Below are 15,519 nucleotides of genomic sequence, written 5' to 3' on the forward strand. Positions count from 1 at the left end.
TTAGTTTTTGGTTTAATCAATCACCTTTATTTGAATTTATATATAATATCTTTTATAATTATAATAGGTAAATACAAAAATCAGTTACCAAATTAATTATATTCATATAAAAATATATATATACAATAATTAATTTGATAGTTAATTTAGTAGTCAATTTTAATATGTAGATAGTATTTTTATCATTTTTATTATTTGTAAATTTTACTATTTTAATTTAAAAATAATTATTATATTACTTTAACTTGATCCATTATTTCACAATTCACCTCTTTTCTTTTAATCTTTTATCTAAACTATTTTAGATAATGCTGAGGATGATAATGAAATAAATGTAACAATCGATCGATTAATAACCATTTTGCTATTTATAAAAGCCTGATTAAATTTTTTTTGGTGACTAAAAGTCTGATTAAATTAAACCGTGTAACTATACAACAAAAATTACTAAAAGGAGACAAAATTAATAATATCAGCGGCCTAAATTTTTTTAGTTTATGAATATTAGAGATGTAATTATTCACGTGTCTCTTTTTATTAATTTAATTTTTTTTAAAAATAATGTCATGACACATAATATCAAAACTTGTATGACCTAGAATTCAATTTTTATTGACCTAAAAGAATAAAAAACAGCATATGACAATACTAAAAAAGAGGAAAGAAGATCTACTAAAAATTTATATAAATTTAAAAGAAATTTTTATATAAAAAGATATATTAGAAATATAATTATTTATATATATTTTTATATCAGTTTAAGTTCTTAGGTGATTATTAATTAAGACTTCATATATATTTTTAATTTGTTAGGTAGATAATAGTTTTTGTGAACAATGTGAATAATAGACTTTAAAATTAATCCAATAAGATAAAAATATACTATACCCTCAAATTAATTATCTAAATTTTAATATTAAGATAATCATCCACACACCTAATAAATTAAATATCCGATATATTCATTATTCACATTATTTAATATTTTTATTATCTACCTATACTTTTTCTATTAATTGTTATGTGTCTCTCTCTATCTGAAAACTATGTAGGAAAATTATTATTAATTAGGTCCCAAGTATCCATGTTGTGTTTTTTAGGCGTTGATATAGTTGATACTTAAAATATCTGTTGGTTAGTATATTTTAAATTTTTTAAGATTTTGCTAGAACCTCTAATTTCTTAATGCACTTGCGCTAGAACCTTTAATTTCTTAATGCACTTATTAACGTTAGTTTTAACAGAAAACTTTTAATTACTTTTAAAAATAATACACTATAAATTATTAAAAATTTTGAATTTTCAACTTTTAAATAAATTTTTTCTGCATTCGAAGTCTAAAAGAAAAGAAGATTTTATGTAAAAAGACGTATTAAATCTATAATAGTTTATATATTTTAATTTAACAAATTAAATTATGAGATAAGTGATTTTATGATATTAATAATATCCTAAAGAAAAAAATGTACCTTTTATTTTTCAGTGTTAAAAAGTTGTTTGTTCTTTTGTGTATGTGCTTTTTATGTTTGTCTCTTTAACTATTATGGTTGCCTACTGCTCCTTATAGCTTTGTGGTGATACTCCTATTTTGCAAGAGATTATGAAAGATTCCTACATAGATTTGTATTAATTTAAGTACAATAGCCGCCGTTTGTCTCAGCTGTTATGCACATTTCAATCTAATATAAAAGTTTGATTAATTAACCCAACTAATCAATATAATATCGACATATTATTGATGCGCAATTGAATTTGGCCTGGTTAATTAAGGGGTTATGGTTTTCTGGATTTTAAGCATGTGAATGTTGTTTACATGGTAAACTAATACGGTCCAATTATTTAACTTTTATAATTTTCAATACCAATAATTGTTTATTAAATGTGCACATAATATTGTAGGCTTTTGTTCTAATGTTATTATTTATTAAGGTAGCAATTTTTTAAATATTTTAAAAAATTGACTATTTAAGCAACTTTCACGAGGGCTCGCGGTCCAACTCATTCTAATTCGGTTTAGATAATTGGTAACTCAATCTGTAATATATAAGATTGGATTCGGGTGTTGAGATAATTATACTCGTTTAATTTATATTTTTAATATATAATGTGAATGTTCACAAAAAAAATATATATATACACATGATAAATAAGTAAATATTTAAGTCACCAAAAAAATAAGTAAATATTTGAACCTAAATTTCTGCTTTTGTATAAATACTGTATCAACAAGTTAGTAGTTCAATTTATTAATTATAAACAAATAATATTTAATATTATAACATGTAAAATGATTAAATGTTGTGCTTTAGTGAAAATAAGTTTGTTTTCGTAAATCGGATCGGATTAGAAATTTGAGAGTGTAAGTAGAATTTAAAATAAGGGATACATACTTGCAAATAGGATTAGCACGGAGCTTTGACCTTATCCTACTTTATCTATATATTGCCACCCATACTTAACTTTTGTCAAATCTTATAATATATGATATATTACAAAATGAAATGCTAACCAAAAAATAAAATAAAATGATCCCTCACTAAGTTATGATTGATCGGCTCTTAATTACTCAATGTATAAATAATATTAAGTAGGTAACTACGAAATTCAGATACTAATATGAATATAGAACACAATACGATAGCTAGAAATATATAAACACACGAATTTTAATTTTTTATAAGATACAGAAACATATATATAATAATATATAAATAATTTTTTAAATAAATTATAATAATATTTTAATATTATATTAATATTAAAATATAAATTAATATTTTAAATGTTTTTAATATTTTTTAATTATATAAAATATTTAAAATATTTTTTATTTAAATAAATAAAATATATATTATTTATAAACTTTTTTAAAAAATATAAAATTAAAAATAAAATTAAATACATTATTTAAGTATATTAAACATCTTTTATTTTTTATTAAAATATAATTAAATACGAAAAATATACATATCAGACAATATTAAATAAATATTATATTTAAAATTTGTGTGACGCGTAAATAAGATAATTTAAAGAAATGAACCCACTTGTAGGGCCGTCAAAATGGGCTAAACCCATCGGGTCAGTCCGTTTACCCGTTTAAATGGGCGGGCTTTGCCCCTAAAATTAAGCCCGTTTAAATTTCAGGCTAAACGGGCTGAGCCCGATTAACCCGAAAAAATGACGGGTTAAACGGGCTAGCCCGCGGGTTAAACGGGGGCCCGTTTAATTTTTTTTTCATATTTTTAAAAAAAGTAACACTTTTAGCTAATATTTTTTTCGATTCGATTCGAAAATCTGATCCATCAACTAAAAAAAAAATTTTTAAATGGTTTTTGACCTAAAAGTGGTATTTTTTGTCAAAATATTTTTCAAAAAATAAAATAAAATGATAAACGGGCTGGCCCGTTTAACCCATCGGGCTGACTATAAATGGTCCGGGCTAAAAAATTTTGGCCCGCGAATAAAGCGGGCTTAAATGGGCCAGCCCGTTTAACCCATGGGCTTAATGGGCTGGGCCTAAATGGGCCGGGCTAGCCCGTTTGACAGCCCTACCCACTTGGTAGGTTTGTAACTATTTTTTACTAAGGTTGGTTAATGCATGTAAACATTCTCTTCAACCTCATTCGTTCCCTTTTCTTGTTACCTTCTATATTCTCTCTTCTCTCAAACTGCTCAATTCTCATTAGTGGTGGTTCAGATACTTTAATAGCTTTTCTTTATAGAAAATAAATTTAATTATTAGATTATAATATGAAAGGTACATGATATATATATGGTGGTTATATCATTTTAATAATATTTAAAAATATTGTTAAAATTAAAATAACATACATTTTTTACTGTTTGTCAACGGTTTTTAATTTAAAAGATAATAATAAAAAAATATTATTAAAATATAAAAAATATGACTTTAATTAATAATATTTTTTGTTAAAATTGTTTACATATTTGAACTATTATAATCATAGACATCATAAACCTCACTCAGACATGTAAGCTAAGAAACAAAATAGAATGGTAATAACTGAAACAATTAAAAGAATGCAAAATGCATGCTTAACTAACTAGAGTATAAGATGATTAATTATAAATAGTATAAGATGCAAGGTTTAATTAAGTATTAAGTGTATGAATTTGACTTAAACCCGAATGGAACCTAACATGTACTGATGCCACCGGATGTATGTCCATATTTGCTTGTATACCAACTAACCCCAATTAAGCTGGGGCAGGATGGTTATTTTCAAGTAGGCTTCAAAATTAGTTAATTATCATCTCTAATCAATAAGCTAGACGAGACAGTTATACCAAAATAATCAATCTTATTATATACATACCTAACATATGTATCTTATTAGCCTATAGGCTATGAATGAGCCTCATGGAAACAATGGAAGGTGCTACATAAATCCTGCCACTAATTTTTTTTTCCACAGTATTCTTCAATTAAACAGTTCAAGAATTAATTCATTTTAAATTAAATTTTCAGTTAAAAATTTATCTACATAGCTAATAAATTATTATATATATAAAATATAATTTAAATTTCTGATACTTATTATTTAAACAGATAATAAATTAACTATTTAATTAATTGAAATTGATTTTCTGCCATTAAATTTGTAAATAAAGTTTAATCAATAAAATAAAATAGCACACCTCATCCAGCAAAGTGTGATCCTACCTGTGAAACAAATCATCAAAGTTGTTCTCGTGAGATACATAGAGTTCATCAATGATTAAATGCCAAATACTATATACTATATATCTTCACATGCTTACATGTTAGTGTGGGGGACAGTTCCAAATAATTTTATTCTATACCTTTTTTATTTTATTTCTTTTTAGCGTATTGACATGCGTGACGCTCTGAGAGATAGATATTATGAACGGGGGCCATTATTTTATCTGGCTAACATATACGCACACAAATTTTTGTGCAAAAAGTTTCAACTCTCATCCATAAAGAATATGTATATTTTGTGTGTTGAATTAAATTAAACTTGGAATTAATCATTTTTCACACGAATCATGGTTCAAGAATGGAACATGATTGGGCGCAATAACTGAATTTTATAGTTTATAGCGGAGTACAGTCTTCTATGTCTCAATTTCATAGTTGGCCATGATTCCTCATAGTGAACGCCGAACACACATACAGATATAACCGACCAAATAGACACATTATAAGAAGAAGTTTGACTTTGACATAGTTATTATTAATATTACATTATTTGATGAGCTAATAAAAGGTTATTAGTATTGTTATATATGTATATAATTCGTCATGCGTGATGAGTTGAAACCATGTTGTTGTAACTAATAATTGATATAGCCCTTCCGATCCCTTCTCTTTTTTGCACTTCTTTTGCTATATGAGAATGGCCCCCTTTTTTTTCCCTTTGTAATGAAAAATAGTTGGGAGTTTAGCATATATATATTTAAAGGTAAATTCTAGCCTACCCTTCCTATAATAACATGTAATTTACCTTCTGTGACATGTCATCTTTTAATTGGTTGTTATGTTAACTATGGTTAAATTATTGGTAATTAAATTATAGCCCAAAGTGGGTGATTATGTAATTAAATACCTCCAAATTTAATTTTAATGCCATCCAGAAATCCCATATCATCATCACCATCACCATCATCATCATCATCATCATTTTCATTTTCTTTTTCGTCTTCCCCTTCTACACTATCATCATAAAAAGCCATCATAATCGTTTTCACGTTCTTAAATTTTAAGATTTTTTAAATTTTGCAAACGTAAACTTAGTCTCACCTGGGCTAGGTTCACAAAACAAAAGTAGTTTTTATAACTAAACACAAAAAACACAAAACACAGAACACGACCTTACTTGAACAGGATCTGTTCTATAGGCTCGTACATCTGTATCCTTGAGTTCTAAGAAGACTTTGGTTGAACTATGACCGTGAGGTCAGAGCGTGATTAATTGTTCCAAAGCGCATGCCATCTGAACGGTGGAGGATCGTTCGCGCTACAACCTTGTGGTCGAGATGGTCTCACGGTGTTCTGACAGACTCAAATATTTTTTCCTGGCCATTTAATTAGTTATTTTCTCTAAATACTTAGTGTGTGTTTGGATTACAGTTTGCAAACGGGAGTTTGAATAAAATTAATTTTGTAAACTTGATTTTGATGAAAAGTAAGTTTGTATTAAGTGATTTATATTTGGCAATATTTATATCAAAATGAATTATAGTAAAATAAATGTTGTTTGGATTACACTATTCAAAATCACTTTTAGATACAAAATTACTAAAATAGACATCAACTTAAATAATTTTTGTATATTATTTTAATTTAGATATTTGAATAGATGTTATTAATTAATTCTATAATAAAATTAATATTTATACACTAAGATAAAAATAATATATAAAAATTGGCAAAATATACTTTTAATTAAAACTAACAAAATATAAATTTTAGAGAGTACTAAAAATAATAAAAAAATTAAATATTTATTTTGGTAGTAATTGAAATAAATCAAAAAAAATTTATGATATTTTTTATACAGTATATTTTTAGTACTCTTAGTACTCTTTTTTAGTATGTTATAATTTTTTATTATTATTATTTACAATTAATTTTTTGTTTAATTTACTTTCTTAATAGGATCAATATATTATATTAAAAAAAATAAAAATAATACAAAAAAATTATAATTATAAAAGTGTATAATATCAAATAAATAATTAATAAAAATAGTAAATAATAGAAAAAGATAGTTCATATAAACAAAAATAATATAAATAATACAATAGTATGCATAAAGGATATAAATTGAATTTTTCTTCACAATGATAAAAATATAACTTTATTTTTTAATGTTTATAGAAATTATATATTTATCTCTCTTATAAAAATATTTAATTACAAAATTACCCTACTTTAATTAACATATTAACTCCTATTGAGTTAAATTAACTCAAACTAAAATTAAGCATCCAATTAAAGCATGTCACGTCATGAGGGGTAATTTACATGTTGAAATAGAGAGGGTTGGGTAGAACTCACCATATTTAAACTATTAGAAATATAATTATTTTCTTTTTTTATTAACTTAATTTTTTTTAAAAAAAATAGTTTCATAATATAGTATTAAAATATTATAAATTAAAAATCTAAAATTCAATCAAAAATAAAATAGTATAAGACTAATAATAAAAGAGAACAAAGACTATAGAAAAATTTACAAAAATCCTAAATAAGTTATTATATGCATTAGGCGCAGGAAATTAGACAAAAAAAATTTAACAGAAATAGTTTCATGACTAAAAAATTTCTCATAAGTATGCTAGTTCCAATTTTTCGTTTTTGTTTTAAATAATAATTTTGTTAGAGAGACAATGATTTTTGTAAATAATGTGAACAATAGATTTTAGAATTGACCCAATAAAGTAAAAAAATACTTCACCCTCAAATTACCTCCTAAATCTTAATATTATAATAATCATCTACATAACTAAAGAATTGAACATCCAGTCATTGTTAACTGTGCATGAGTAAATCGAATCAAAAGAAATAATCATCTAATTAAAAATAATGAACATAATCATAAAACCACTCATCCCAAAAATTTAAGCTAACGAGAACTCTTGACTTTTTGGATATAAAGCTCTCATACTATATTATAAAACCACTCATTCCAAAAATTTAAGCTAATAAGAGAAGGCAACATTAATAATTATATCTCTAACACTTAAGATATATTAAATATCTTTGTGAATGCTTATTAAATTTATGGAAATGCATCCAATCTTGATTAAGTGAGTTGGTTGAGTTGCTTGGATTGATTAAATTAAATGTGATATCGTAGCCTAGGTTTGATCTTTAGAGATGACATGTAATAGATTTCATGGCGAGCTTTCTACCACTCGAAGGTGAATTTAGATGGTGGATTAAGGATTAGTCGTTAGCTTCTTACCAACCAACACCCAAGATTTGCGCTTAATGACCTAAAAAATTACGATTATGTTACGTATATACTAAAATTAGTTATTAGTCCGTTAGTATAAAATATTTATTAGAATATAAATATTTATTAAAAAAATTAAATTATACATATATTTATACATAAATACATTGATAACTGATTTTAGCAATTAATTTTAGTATATAAATAATATTTTTAAAAATTTATTGGTAAATTGGATTGGCTTGATGAACTGACCTAGAGGGGAAGCTAGCTAGCCACTTTAATTTTGACATGGTATGCCAATAATTTTATTTTTTTTTATCATTTTAAGCTAGCTTCATTTATATTTGTTATGTAATATTATTGGAATGAAGTGACTAAATACAAGTTTTGCTAGAAATTAACTTTTTTCGGTTAATAAAGTAGGGGATGAATAAAGATTAAAATAAGAAAAAGAAAATTAAAATAAAATAATACTAACCGAAAAAAGTTAATTTTTAATTATTTTCTTTCAAAAAATTAAAAAAAAAGGTGTCATTAGGAATTTAGAGCGCTTGCTGCAGTTTGTATAGTATAATTGAGCATAAAACTTTTTGAGAGAGGGAAAAAAAACATTTTACAGCAATATTGGAAGCCTGCTTGACATGCAGTATTTGCTTTTGATGCCACCTAAACTTTTGTTGAAAATAAAAAAGGAAAATATATATATATATATATATATATATATATATATATATATATATAACATATGTAGTTTCTGAAGAAACATTGCTGAAATATACTCTGTTTTAGACCGCACAATTAAGCTGAAGTTCTACCTTTTGACTTTTTATTTTCAAAGAGAGCAATAATATAGTATATATTGGTGGTTACTAGCTAGTTCATACAAATTAGGGATCGAACTTGTATGAAGATTGTCTAACATATAATTATACATACATATAATAATCGAAAATGAACTGAAGTATATTATATATACATGGAAGTTGCCCCATGTGAACATCATCACATTTGACCTTTTTGCATAAAACGGCCAAAACAACAACTATTTAAATATGACAATTTGCGATAAGAGTAGTGATGCTAACTAGTGAATACACACTTATATGGCTAATTATGTATTAATGTGGTTATTAAATGTTTTTAAATAATAAATTTAAAAATTAGTTATTTTTATTTGTATGGCAATATATACTTGGTTATTTATGTAAATCTTTTTACAATTATATTATTATAATAATTTCAAAAAGAAAAAGAAAAAGTATTTTTGTTTATTAACTATAAAAAATACAATGATCTCTAATTAATTAATTATATGAGATGAGCTTTAATCTTCATAGAAATTGCAAGCTGATTTTTTCGATACCTAATTAATTTAAAGGTATTATATACCTTTTTTATATATGTTCCAATTAATTGATGACATGTGTATTTATTAATTTCAATCAATAAATAAATTTTTTATTTTTAAAAATAAAAATTAATAAATTTAATATATGTATAAAATACTTTATATATACATATCTTAATAGTTAATATACTGTACATATATTTAAGTATGGTTAAATCAAACCACTATATGTGCTAAATTTTAAATAAATTATTTTAAAGAGAAAAAAGAAAATGAATTAGAATTGGGCTGTTGGATATGCTACTGGAGAAAGAGGGAAAAATATAGAATCCTAATCTTTTTCATCTAATTTCGTCTTCTCTCTTTTCTATATTCACAGACAAAATTCGTTTTCGTTTTCTTCCCTCTTCTTCACTCTCATGATATACCTTCTCTTTCCTCCTTCTAATCTTCAAAAGTCATCGATCTTGTTGCTGTAACCTAGAACAATCTATCGTTCTTTTTATTGTTCTTCAATTCAAAGTTGCCCATTTTGTTGTTGGAATCTAGAACAATCAATTGTTTTTGTTTATTGTTCTATTTTTTTCTTCAATAAAAACATAGAAGACGAAAACAATTTTTTTTAAATATAGAAAAGAGAAAAAAAAAACGAAATTAGATAAAAAGAATTAGGGTTCTATGTTCTTCCCTCTTTCTCCAGCAATATATACAATGGTTCAATTCTAATTTTTTTTAAATAATTTATTTAAAGTTTATCACATATATTAGTTTGATTTAACCAAATTTAAATATATATATATATACAGTGTATTTAGATATGTATATATACAGTATTTTATATATGTATTAAATTTATTAATTTTTATTTTTAAAAATTAAAAATTCATTTGCTGATTAAAATTAATGAATACAAATGTCACCAATTAATTAGGTATCAAAGAAATCATCAAATTGCAATTATATGTCATGCATACGCTGCCTATAGCCCTATATACCTCAAATATTCAATAAGTTGTGTCAAAACCAACTACTACAAGTTGAAAAGTTTAAACGTATTCGTGGTTTGATAATTGAGACCAAATGAAGGGGAAAATGCTTAATAATAATTATATGTTGGCATGATTATTAGAGATTAATAAAAAAATATATATCTAAGCGTGCCTGGTGATTCAAGTAATCAAGTATATATGCTCTATCTTTTTTTATTTATTTGTTGTCTTTTTACAAATCTCATAAGCCTTTGCTTCTTTTTTTTTTTTTTTCCGGTTTTGTTAGTAGTGCGTCAATAAGGATAGGTTGATAAAAGTTGATTATTAAATCAATTGACCATATTAAATATATATTAAAATGGCCATCAATGTAAAATATATATTACAATATAAAATATATATTATATATTTATATACAAATATATTTTTTGTAAATAATGGATATGAAATATTAACACAACTTTAATTACCTTAATCTTTGTTGTTCCGTTGCCTATACGTTGAATCAATTAATTGAAAACTTTTAAGTTATTGTCTAAAGAAAATATACGAGAATAACGTTTTTAATTTTTTAAACAACGTAAATAATAGATTAAAAAAAATTAATTTTAATTTAAAAATAAAATTTTAAATTAATTAAATTTAATTATAATAAAAAATTAATTTTATTTTTAAAAATTAAATTTTAAATTAATTGGATTTAATCATAATTTTAAATTTTTTTTTCCGCAACTACTCTCTCAGGATCCTGTGTCATCGTCCTCATTGCTGTATTACGACCCCAATACCCTCGCAACTGCTGTCTCGTTACTTGTTTCTTATCAACTAAGTTGGATGTTCACTTTATTATGTATGCGAAAAGTTCTTTTTATTCTAAAGTGGATGTTTATTTGGGTATACTATTGGTGTTTTACTTGATTCGCTTGATTCTAAATGCATATACTCCGCAGAATGTTCATTTTACTGTGTATGTGGATGGTCTTTTCACTAAGATGTGGATGTTCATTATTAAACACCACTCAAAGAAAACCCCTAATTTCTTCTCCCTCCAATATATGGTTTGAAAAAAGAAGCAGGTATGAATGCGATAAAAATACAGGGGACTCACGGTGGGGAGGGTGGTGGCGCAGTGACAGATCGGGTCAGGCTTGGCCGTGAAGACGTGCGGCAGGGAGGACGATCGGCACTGGTTTGAGGCTCCAGCAGCAACCACGCTGGGCAAGGACGCGGCATTAGGGAGGATGCATGGAACGGAGCACGCGAGAGGCAGCAACAGCGCGGGTACTCGCGTCTTGTTGGAAGAGGAGAAGACGCGACGGCGCGACGTGGTGACAGGGAAAAGGTGGCTTCGTTGTGGTGACGGTGGGCAAATGCGACGCTGAGAAGCTTTGTGCCAGCGACAGTGAGCGGCATCACAGGAGAGGCGGCGTTGAGCGTCGTCACAGGGGCTGCGACGGTGGAATGGTTGTGGTAAAATTAGGGTTTAGGATAGGTAAAGGTGAAAATAAGTCAAGGTAAAAATAAGTAAAGGTGTTATTGACCTACGGATACAGCTTGTTGTTCACATTGTTCACAATCCACGTTGTCTACCTAACAGAATTGTATTGTCTATTTAACAAAAGAGCATATTTAAATCTTATAATTTAAACTAATGTGTGTCATTTTTTTCATGAGTCCAGGCCATGACATATCTAAAAAGAAAAATACCGTATATTATTTTATATATTTTTAATAAGGTAAGCCACCAAAATATATTTAAATTATCTTAACAACCCATGAATTTAAGTGTACGTATCTACTGTTATAAAAAGTAAAATTTGTTTCTAGTGAAATTTACCATAGTAAAATATTTTCAACTCAAAGTTATTCCATTGTCCTAAATTGAAGCATTATACATTTGTGTTTTAAGTCATTTTTATATAATTCGCTACAAATAGACATGGATTAAGCACTTAAACGTAATTTGCTGAACCTTAGCATGTATTATTATATCAAAAAACTTGCACATAATCAATGACAGACTACCACAAATCCTAATCTGCTTTATTCTATTGTGAACTACGTTGAAATGGGAGTGCGTAGTTTGTTGCTTCCTCCAGCGAATCACTAGGACAAAAGAGCTTGTGTAAATTACCTTAACCTCCAGCAAATTAGTAGGAAATGACAGTTATAAAATTTGCGGATTCTAGAGATGAACTACCATTTTCATCTATCTACTCTCCTAAATTCTAGAGAAATTTGTGCGACTATTTTGTCAAAATAGGACCATGGACAAGGCAAATCATTTCTACAGACTAGATGGCATTGTCCATGTTGTTGGACACACGCACCAATGAAGATGTTAGCGCACTAAGTTCTACTTAATTTAGGAAATTTTGTATTAGATTAGAAATGGTAGTGTTATTGTTAATTAAAAATAGATTTTGAATGGTAGTGACAATATTATTGATGGTAGAAATGTTATTATTGAATGGTAGTGTTATTAGATTAGAAATGATAATCATGATTAGAGTTAGATAAGGATTAAGATATATGGTGGACATTGAATTAGGATAAAGTTTAATATAGGTAATGGTTTGATAAGTTGTTTTGATTTTCAAAATAAGGTTTGAATGTCAATAAACTATTATTGCTTTATTTATTTATTTATTGTGCTATTAGTTATTATATTTTCGGGTTTAGATTTCTAATTATCCAATTATATGTTTATAAGTGTGTTCTTAATTTATTATTTTTTTTGAAATGATGCAAGCGACTTGTTGTATTATTAGCATTATGAGGCAATAAAATATGGCTCTACACAACCGTATCATTTCGTTTTTAGAGGCTGTCAGGTTATATCACCTCACTAGGTTGAACAATCATTAATTTAATATTAATGAACCTCTTATCAACCTATTTATTGAAAGGCAGTATCCGAAAATACACACGTTTCACATGTCATTTGGAGAGTGAACCATCACGTTAATGGTCATCACTACAAAAAATGTTGGTTAAAATGACGCTTATATTATGACAATTTTATGTGACTGCCATAATTTTTATTAATTTCGACGGGAGTGAGAGTCTGCCATATTATTCAGGTGATTGGCGGCGGTTTTTGGAGAATACGATGGTTTGAAACTGCCATTATCTTTAGTCTTCCTTGTTTAAAAAAAGTCTAAAACTTAGAGGTGATGTTATTGTGCACAGAGAGGATGACAATGAGAGTAATGTTGCACATGACAGAATAAGTGTAATGTGTGAAAGTGACGAACCTAACCTTAGTTTCCCATTGCCGTTCATCTTCTCGCCACCGCTCAGCTCCATGTTGCTGTAAGTAACGTTATCGTTGTTGTTGCCATTGGTGGAGGTTGACTTCTAGATTTTCTTCTCTGGCTTTGATTTGAGGTTTTATCGCCACTGTTCATCTCCACCGCCATTCATCTCCGCCGGCGTTCATTTGGTTGCCACCGCTCAGCTCCAAGCTACCGTAAGCAATGTTATCGTTGTTGCTACCTTTGGCAGAGGTTCTAGGTCTACTTCTCTGGCTTCGATTTGAAGTTTTATTGTCGCCGTTCGTCTCCTCATTGCTCTTCATCTGCTCGTCGTCATTCATCTCCTCACCACCGTAAGCAACGTCGTTGATGTTGCCTTTAGTGGAGCTTCTGCGATCCAATTTTTTTCTTCGATTTGAGGGTTTGCTTTCTCTTCACAACCTTTTATCTCCTCGCTGCCGCAAGCAACGCCGTTGTTGCTCTCCCTGGCAGAGCTTCTGAAATCTGGTTCTTTGGCTTCAATTTGCATATTCAGTCTGGTTCTCTAGCTGCTGCAAAGCTATTGTTGCTGCCTCTGACTAAGCTTGTATGATTTGGTTCTATCATCTATATCAATTCACAGTAATCTACTTCATGTTCTTCTTTTGATTTTTCTCCTCCATACGATTAAAATAGTGTTAAATAATTTAAATCACATGATTAATGTGCAATTAATTGATGATTACCTTACTAGTATTAAAGTTTTAGAAAAATGAGGCTGCAAGTACGTTTGTTCTGCTGTTAACAAGGTACTCTCATCTCACGATTCTCAGCTATCATATTCACATTAAAACATTATTTTATGTGAATAGTCACTGTATTAATATTTCTAACATACATGCTTTAGGGTGAGGAGCAAAAGAAATTGAACGTGCTTTCTAATAAGGTGTTTGTTAACGCCCTAATCAGCAGCGGGCGCGCTGTGAGTCTTTCTATCTCTGTAGCTGTCAAATGCTCCAAGTCTAATCTACCTATTACATATAAATTACTGCAATTTGTTTTCTTTTTAATGCCTTCTTGTTTCAGAAGAGCTTGAAGATGCTGTTTTTGTGAAGCCAAAACAGTATGGAAAGTGAATTCTGGTGCTTTAGAAATAACCAATACCCACTATTCACCATTTCCAAGTAACAATTTCCCTTTCCATTTTGCAGATACATTGTTGTATTTTATCCTTTGGATGGATCCTCAAATATTGAATCTGGTGTTTTTATTGGAGCTGTATAAAATTGTCATCTCAAATATAATTGCTGTATTGAAAATAATCACTGAAATTACAATGATACCTGCCATTTTTCCTATAGATCTTTGGCATTTACGCAGCAAAGGACAAAGATAATGTTACACTTGATGATGTCTTGCAACTTGGGAACAAAATGTTAGCAGTTGGTTACTACATGTATGGTAGCTCTTGCATGGTAAATCAAAACACCAATCTGATGAATCATTCATTCTGGATATGGTTTGTCAACTTGCTGCTTTTTTACATTCTATGGTTCAAAAGTGCAAATTATTTCTCTACTTTTTGCTACTATGAAATTGGATATGCTGATAAGGTATTGAAATTAGAATTAATTAATTCCTATCATAGATAAGGCATGTATGTAAGGATACTGAATGAACATTGTCATCAATCATTCACACTTTCTCTTTCTAATTAGTAATTACCGCCTTCTTCAACTGTATTTTCACTCCATTTTCTCCTTGTGTTCACTAAAAGAAAAATACCCATTCAGCCACACTTTTTTAAGCTATATTTGAAAAGCGTAGCCTATTAAATAGGCTACGCTTTTCTCAGTGTTGCCTTTTTTTAGAGAAAAGGAAACACAATTCTGGCATCATTTAAAAAATGTAGCCTTAGGTATTATAAAAATCACTTATAAAGCGTAGTCGTATGTTAATATCTATAGGTCCACTTTTTATATCAAAGAAAGCGC

The 15,519-nt window shown here is 27.7% G+C and overlaps 1 pseudogene; it reads left to right on the plus strand.

Moving 5' to 3' along the window:
- Positions 1-5,854: 5,854 nt before the first annotated feature.
- On the plus strand, positions 5,855-6,050 carry LOC112799111 (small nucleolar RNA U3; annotated as a pseudogene).
- Positions 6,051-15,519: the final 9,469 nt, after the last annotated feature.

The sequence above is a fragment of the Arachis hypogaea genome, chromosome 4 (genome assembly GCF_003086295.3).
Source record: "Arachis hypogaea cultivar Tifrunner chromosome 4, arahy.Tifrunner.gnm2.J5K5, whole genome shotgun sequence".
NCBI lineage: Eukaryota > Viridiplantae > Streptophyta > Magnoliopsida > Fabales > Fabaceae > Arachis > Arachis hypogaea.